The sequence below is a fragment of the Natator depressus genome, chromosome 21 (assembly GCF_965152275.1).
Source record: "Natator depressus isolate rNatDep1 chromosome 21, rNatDep2.hap1, whole genome shotgun sequence".
Taxonomy (NCBI): Eukaryota; Metazoa; Chordata; order Testudines; family Cheloniidae; genus Natator; species Natator depressus.
Window position 1 is genome coordinate 17,958,727 of NC_134254.1, and position 8,227 is coordinate 17,966,953.

The window sequence follows — 8,227 nt, forward strand, 5'->3', positions numbered from 1 at the left end:
AAGATGCCCTCACTGGCACTGAAGGGAGACAAGCGAGCAGATAGGGATAGAGCAAGACCCGTGGTGGGCCACTTTCCCTCCCCAGCACCGTGGCAAGCACTGACAGAGGCATTGTTGCTGGCACTGCAGACCCCAGTGGCGCTCAACTAACCAGCTGGTTGGCACCGGACGGACCAGTTTGCAGTGCCTTCAACCCCAGAAGCCTATGTGGCCACCAAGGATCTGATGAATTTATCAGTACCAAGTCTGGCTGAGAGACAGGACGCAGCACCAGCAGCGCCACCCAAAGGAACCGAGGCATCAACCACTTTTAAGCCGGTTTCAAGGCCAACCTCCAGGGGGAAGCCCCCCTACATGGCCTCACCAGAGATTTCTCCACGACACCAAACTCCAGCACCGGGAGGATCCATCCCACCATGGTCACCGCAATCCTCCATCTCCACATTGCCATTTTCATCAAGTCTGGACTTGGGATCCAACTAGTCAAGATGCCAGCACTGAAGGGAGGCTCTGCGTCAATCCGCACAGATGATTCTGCCACTGGGAGTGCTGGGAGCAGGGATGACCCAAAGCGCCTGGCCCATGGGCTGTGGGGTACAGCACCCCTACTATGGCCCTTTTGAACCCATGGGGGCTTCCACCAGGGCAAAGGACCAACTTACAGTGCTCCTACTTGGTGCGCTCGGAGACTGTTGCGGCACCAGGGGTGCACAAGGAAACTCCAGAGCCGACCCCCAGTCCCTGTCCTGATGTCAGCACAGGTCCCAGCACCAATGCTGGTGCCCAAGCAGGGGTACTCCCTGGTACTAAGGCCAGTACTGGTACCCAAGTTTGTGTGCCTCGGGAAGAGCCTGGACTGGACGCTATGGCAGCGCACGCCTCTTCCTCATCCCCGAAGGATGAGCTCATGCTCAAGGGGTCCTCCCCGCTGCAGAACGACTTAAGGGCCCACCAAGACTTGTTAAAGTGGGTGGCCTCTAACCTTGGGTTGCAGGCAGAGATAGTCAAGGAACAGGCAGATGGGTTCTTGGACATTCTGTTGGCCGCACCCCTGCGAAGGTGGCCCTGCTCTTACACAATGCCATTTGGGGACCTATTAAAGCCATTTGGTGACTCCTGCCTCCATTCCATCCACAGTAAAGAGAACAGAAAGAAAATACTTTGTGCCTGCAAAAGGCTGTGAGTTCCTGTTCTCTCACCCCCTCTGGGGTTCCTTGTTGTGGTGGCTGCCAACAAAAAGAACCACCAAGGCCAAATGGGGTCTACACCCAAACCAAAAGAGCCCAGGAAAATAGACCCTCTGGGGAGGAAGGCCTATGCGATGGGGGGGTCTCCAGTTGAGCATAGCGAACAAGCAGGCTATGATTATAACATGTGGGAAGCAATGAACAGATTCAAAGACAGACTTCCCCAGGACAGCCCACAGGAGTACCCCACCCTCATGGATGAAGGCACGACAGTGGGCAGAGGTTCCTTGCTGGCAGCCCTTGATGCTGCGGACTTGGCGGCCAGATCTATGGCCACTTCTGTGACCATGCATAGGAGCTCATGGTTGCAGGCAGCTGGGTTCCCTCATTTGAGGGTTCTTCGCTCTTTTCGGAGCAAACAGATGCCAGGCTCCACGGGTTTAAAGACACCAGGGCAACATTGAAGTCCCTGGGCTTACAGTCACAGTCTCAGCGTGGAAGGCAATATAGGCCACAGCAGTATGGCTGTTTCTACTGCCACCAGAACTGATTTGACCACAGGAGACACGGGAACAAGGGCTCTGGATGCAGGCCACCTCTGCCTTCCTCCTCCTCTGCTGGACATTCCCCATCAGCCCTGCACCACTCGGGTGCCTTGAAAACCCATTTTGATGGGTTTATCGAGGACAGTATACCAATTCCTCACAATCTGGATTCAGTTATTCCTATTTTTTCCAACCATCTCTCCCATTTCTTCAAGGCCTGGAAATGGGTCACTTCCAACCACTGGGTTCTAAACACAGTGGAGTCTGGTTATACCTTCCAGTTTATTTCAACCGCACCCTCCCATCCACTTTCCTCATCCCTCTTCAGGGACCCTTCTCACAAGCTTCTACTAGAGCAAGAAGTTCAGTCCCTCCTCAGCATGGGAGCGGTGGAGGAGGTGCCAATTCATCTAAGGGCTTTACTCCTGTTATTTTTTGATTCTCAAAGCCAAGGGAGGTCTCAGACCCATCTTAGACCTGCATCGACTCAATCGATATCTCAAGAGGTTGAAGTTTCACGTGGTCTCCTTGGGATCGATCATCCCATCATTGGATCCAGGAGATTGGTATGCTACCCTCCACTTAAAAGACTCAGCCTTCCACATATCAATCTGGAGGGTGGTGAAGCACTGGAATGTGTTACCTAGGGAGGAGGTGGAATCTCCATCCTTAGAGGTTTTTAAGGCCTGGCTTGACAAAGCCCTGGCTGGGATGATTTAGCTGGGGTTGGTCCTACTTTGAGCTGGGGATTGGACTAGGTGACCTCCTGAGGTCCCTTCCAACCCTAATCTATGATTCCTCCCCACAGAGGAACATGGGGGGAGCAAGTGGTGACCTGCACGCCCCTAGGGGATTGAGGAGCAATACTGAGCACTCTGTGCATTCAGATCACTGTCCCCACCTGAGCTGTGAGATGAACATTAGGAGCTGCTGCTCTCTTCTCTCCCCTTATGCAGCCCAGGTGGGGAAAGTGACCTGGATGAAGAGAGCCCTGATGTTGCTCCTCGCTCTCCCCCCCACTAACATCCCCCTAGGGGTCCATGAGGAGGAGCAGCATTTGAGGGGGGAGCAAGCAGCAATGCCAGCTGCTCCATGCATCCAGGTCAGTTTCCCCATGTGGGTGCAGAAGGGTGGTGGAGGGGTTACTGGTGTGGGGGGGGGCAGAGGTTAGGGGTACAGGGATTGGGGGGCAGGGATTAGGGGCAAAGGGGGAACAGTGCAGGGGTTAGGGTTGTAGGATTGGCCAGGGTGCAGAAAGGCTGGAGGGACCAGGGAGAATGGTGGGGTGTGCCCTGCCCACAGGGGCTAGGAGCACTGTTTTCCCTAAGGCCAGTACTGGGCGGGGGAGAGGGGCTCGGGCCACATCCACGTGGTGCGGGTCAGTGAGAGAGACTTGGGCCAGGTCCATGCGTGGGGAGGGGCAAGGGGGCTAGTGAGAGGGGTTTGGGTGAGCAGCTCAGCCAGCTCCATGTGGAAGGAATATACTCACCCTACTGCGGCCAGGCTCTGACTTCTGGGCTGGCCAGTAGTCAGGGCCTCAGAAGGAAGAGGAGAAGCAGGGCAGCAAGGCCCCGGGAGGCTGGGGGGGAGAGAAGGAGCTGGTGGGGAGGTGGGGAGGACAGGGAGCGGAGTTCTGGCGATTGGATCTAGACTGTTCTCAGAGGTAGCTGATGACAGAACAAGGAATAATGTCTCAAGTTGCAGTGGGGGAGGTTTAGGTTGGATATTAGGAAAAACTTTTTCACTAGGAGGGTGTTGAAACACTGGAATGCGTTACCTAGGGAGGTGGTGGAATCTCGTTCCTTAGATATTTTTAAGGTCAGGCTTGACAAATCCCTGGCTGGGATGATTTAGTTGGGGATTGGTCCTGCGTTGAGCAGGGGGTTGGACTAGATGACCTCCTGAGGTCCCTTCCAACCCTGAGATTCTGTGATTCTGCTGGGGCCGCCAAATTGGCCGGGGCCTCTGGGCACAGGCCCCATTGGCCTGGGTGGTAAGTCACCACTGAGAGGAAGCTACAGGGGAGGTCTCCGGGCAGGAAGGCCTGGGAGAGACCCTGATCAAACAAGGCAGAGACTGGGAGACAGACAGTAAGTAAAGAGGCCCAGGGGAAACTGCAATATGGGTAAAGGAGCTGAGCTAGCTGTGCAGTAAGGGGCCCTGGGCTGGAACACAGAGTATATGGTGGGGCTGGGTTCCCATACTGGCTGCAAGGAGGGGGTGTAGAAGCCCTCCACAACAATTGTTGAGCCCAGCAAGGGGACAGCAGGCTGAAGTGGAGACTGGAGGAGGAAGAGCCCCAGAGCAGGTGGAAGTATTTTTGTTTCTGTTAAAAACAGTTTTGGACTTCTGGTTAGACTGGGGTGCCCAACCTATGGCTCACAGGTCATACACGGTCTGCTTCAACACAATATGCTAACAGGTGATTCATTAGTATTTTGTCATCATGTTTACCTCATTTTAGTTTAGTTATGTGTTCTTTACTTCCCCCCCTGTTTTCTATAATTCTGATACACGTTTTATGCACTGTACATAGAAACAACTTATCTAAGTACATATGAAACAGAATCAGACAGGCCCTCACAAGGCTGTGCTTAGATTTATTTGGCCCTCCTGTGTAATAAGGTTGGGCACCACTGGTTTAGACAACTGCCATCCCCAGAAGTGGTGGACGAAAGACTGAGTCACTGGATGAGTTACCAGGCATAGAAACCACCAGTGCGCTGATGTGACCATTGGCAAGGGGCACTAGTCCAGTGCGAGAGCTGCAATGCCATGTCTGGCCACAAGGAGCACCTAGTGGTTTGGACTTAGTTACATGTACATTAGAGGGCTATTTCTGTCACTGCAAACATTTTCAAAATGATTTTTTTCTTGCAATAAACACATGTGGCACCATGTTCTGGATATTGGTCTTTTCCATGGATTCTCCCACCACACAGGCATTGCTTGCTCTTCTTTGCAGACAGCTGCTCCAGTTCTTGTTTTAGTCTTCCTTTTGCCTTTTTTTGGGGGGGGGGGGGGGGAGGAGGGTGTGAGGGAGGAAGTGGAGTTTATCTTCCCCTATTTCTGATTTTTTCAATATTGTCTCTGTCCCTTTGCTTATTCACTGCTCTTGCAGATATCAACAGCATGGTTATGTTCCACTTCTGATTGCCACAGCATATGTTCTCTGGCTTCATTGTCTTTGGTGCCCAAAAGTATTTGATTTCTAATAAGTTTGTTGGCAAGTGTACCAAATTGGTCTGATGAGGAGGCTAACGGGCACAGCCTGATTGCAAGTTTGGTTTATAGTTTGTTTCAGTTTTTTATCAGATGTATTGAAAATAGACTTTTCATATATTATTTTTCCTTTTCAGCACAAAATATTTTTCTAAATCATCTAAAATTTGAGGTTCATCTTGCCTTTCCTCCTCTGCTGACAAATTAGGAGCAATCCTTACCCACTGCTCTGTTCAGTGGAGCTTGGTTTGCCATATTTTCTTTGTCCAATCTTGTAGCCACTTCAGGCCCTGAAGGAGCTCTGTGCCTTTGCATCACAACAGGGATTGGGATGTTGCTCACAGACATTGCTGAAGTGACTTGATCACAAATCACTGACGTGACCTGGACTTCTTGCATGAGGAAACAGCAACCACATGGCAAATGACTAGAAGGATCAGGCCCTTGAGTGCTGCGGAAAATTACTATAATGTAAAAACAGCAGGAAGTCACTATGAGTATGCAGTTTTAGCAATTGGTCACTGCACACTGAAGGCCCATGAGCACTTTACAGAGTAACAAAATATTTAAAATTATAAAGTCTTCAAATGATATGTTTTATTTTGAATGTTGATCTCTTCCATTTATTTAAGGTTCATCTATTCCAAAGTAAGAAGGAACCATTGTGATCATCTAGTCTGACCTCCTGTATAGCACAGGCCAGAGACCTGCCCCACAATCATTCCTAGAGCAGATCTGTTACACAAACATCCAGTCTTGACTTAAAGATTGTCAGTGATGCAGAATCCACCGCGACCATTGCTAAGTTGTTTCAATGGTTAATCATTCTCACTGTGAAAAATTGTATGCCTTATTTCCAGACTGAACTTGCCTAGCTTCAATTTCCAGTCACTGAATCATGTTACCCCTTTCTCTGGTGGACTGAGGAGCCCATTACTAAGTATTTGTTCCCAATGTACATACTTAGACTGTAATCAAGTCAACCCTTTGTTAATGTAAATAGAGTCAAGGAGCTCAATCTATCACTATAAGGCAGGTTTTCTAATCTTTTAATCTTTTTTGTGTCTCTTCTCTGAACCATCTATTTATCAACATGCTTCTTGAATTGTGAACATGAGAACTGAACATGGTATTCAAGCAGCAGTTGCACTAGTACCAAATACGGAGCTAAAATAATCTCTCTACTCTTTCTCAAGATTCCCATATTTATTCATCCAAGAACTGTAATAGCCCCGTTGGCCACAGCATCACATTTTGAGTTCAAGTGATTATTCACCAAAACCCCCAAATTGTTTTCAGTCACTGTTTCCCAGGATCGAGCCCCCCATCCTGTAAGTGTGGCTGACTTTCTTTGTTCCTAGATGGATACATTTACATTTAGCCATAATAAAACACATATTGTTAGCTTGTGCCCAGTTACCAAGTGATCCTCTTCACTCTGAATCAGTGACCTGTCATCTTCATTATTTACCACTTTTCATGTGCAAATTTTATTAGTGAGGATTTAATGTTTTTTTCCAGGTCATTGAAAGAGATGTTAAATAACATAGGGCCAAGAACCAATCCCTGAAGGAACCCGTTGGCAACACACCCACTCAGTGACAATTCCTCATTTACAATTACATTTAGAGACATATCTGTTAGCCATCTTTTAATTCATGTAGTGTGTGCCATGTGTGACGGGTTCCTCCCAGGGTGCCACCTGGAATTGGGGTACCACTGAGCCCTCTGACTCACCAGCCTGCTTCCGGTCCTACACCTCCACCAGCATTCACACACCCTGCAGTTACATGCAGGGTCCCTGACCAGCCACTGCATGAACCAACAATAGAGAGGCTGCAGCCAAGATAACTCCAAGCTCCCCAGGCACACACCCCCCTTCTGGAGTGTTATACCATCTTGTGCTGCACAAGGAACTGTACAGCGTAAGCTCATAAGAGTTTGCCCCTCCCTCAATGTGGAGAGGAAATACAACAGCCCTTACCCATTGAGCTAAGAGTCCCAAGCACGTCACTCCAAACTTACTGGTTTAGATTAAAACATAAAACAAACTTATTAACTATAAAAGGATAGATTTTAAGTGATACCAAACAGATCAAAGAATCATAGAAGGTTAGGGTTGGAAGGGACCTCAGGAGGTCATCTAGTCCAACTCCCTGCTTGAAGCAGGACCAATCCCCAATTTTTGCCCCAGATCCCTAAATGGCCCCCTCAAGGATTGAACTCACAACCCTGGGTTTAGCAGGCCAATGCTCAAATCACTGAGCTATCCCTCTGCCCCCCCCCCCCGAATTACCTAATAAATAAACAAAAACACAAACTAAGCTTAACATACTAGAAGGATAGGATTTGAATTAATCTCTCACCATGACTGATGATACAACCAGGCTTGCAGATTCTTAAGGCACAAGCTGCACTTGCTTTCAGCTTGGGAACCCCACTCCTGTTCCAAGTCCCTTTTACTTAGGAGCTTTTCTTAGGTGTTCAGTTGTGGGGGAATGAAGAACAACTGATGATGTCACTCCCTGCCTTTATAGAGCTTTAGCATATGGCAGGAGCCCTTTGTCCCAGACTCAGTTTGTGTCACGTGGCCTGGTCACATGCCCTTGCAGAACTTGCTGAGTCATAGCAGCCATTACTTACAGGCTGTCTGGAGCCTTCTCAGGGAGGCTCACCCAGTGGGAGAGAAACTTCTCCTAAGGCCTTTTGTTCTACCTAATGGCCCATTACCCTGAATAGGCCCTTCACAGCCAGCTATCTAGACTGGAAGCATTTTGCCTAGTGGGTATCACCCAGGTGTGAATAATGTGAAATATAGATGCATAGTCAATATTCATAACTTCAGATAAAAATGATACATGTATACAAATAGAATAATCATATTCAGCAAATCATAACTTTTCCAATGACACCTCACACTCCCCATCTTGCATTATAATTATGCCGTAATCATAGAATCATAGAATATCAAAGTTGGAAGGGACCCCAGAAGGTCATCTAGTCCAACCCCCTGCTCAAAGCAGGACCAATTCCCAGTTAAATCATCCCAGCCAGGGCTTTGTCAAGCCTGACCTTAAAAACCTCTAAGGAAGGAGATTCTACCACCTCCCTAGGTAACGCATTCCAGTGTTTCACCACCCTCTTAGTGAAAAAGTTTTTCCTAATATCCAATCTAAACCTCCCCCATTGCAACTTGAGACCATTACTCCTCGTTCTGTCATCTGCTACCATTGAGAACAGTCTAGAGCCATCCTCTTTGGAACCCCCTTTCAG

General features: G+C 48.8%; 1 long non-coding RNA gene across 1 annotated transcript in view; it reads right to left on the reverse strand.

The window, feature by feature from the left end:
• The window catches only part of LOC141975469 (uncharacterized), a 25,011-nt gene extending 17,575 nt beyond the window's left edge, over positions 1 to 7,436 (reverse strand). Inside the window, exon 1 of the long non-coding RNA XR_012635937.1 lies at positions 7,321 to 7,436. This is a non-coding gene — a long non-coding RNA (uncharacterized LOC141975469). The remainder of the gene's footprint in view (positions 1 to 7,320) is intronic.
• Positions 7,437 to 8,227: the final 791 nt, after the last annotated feature.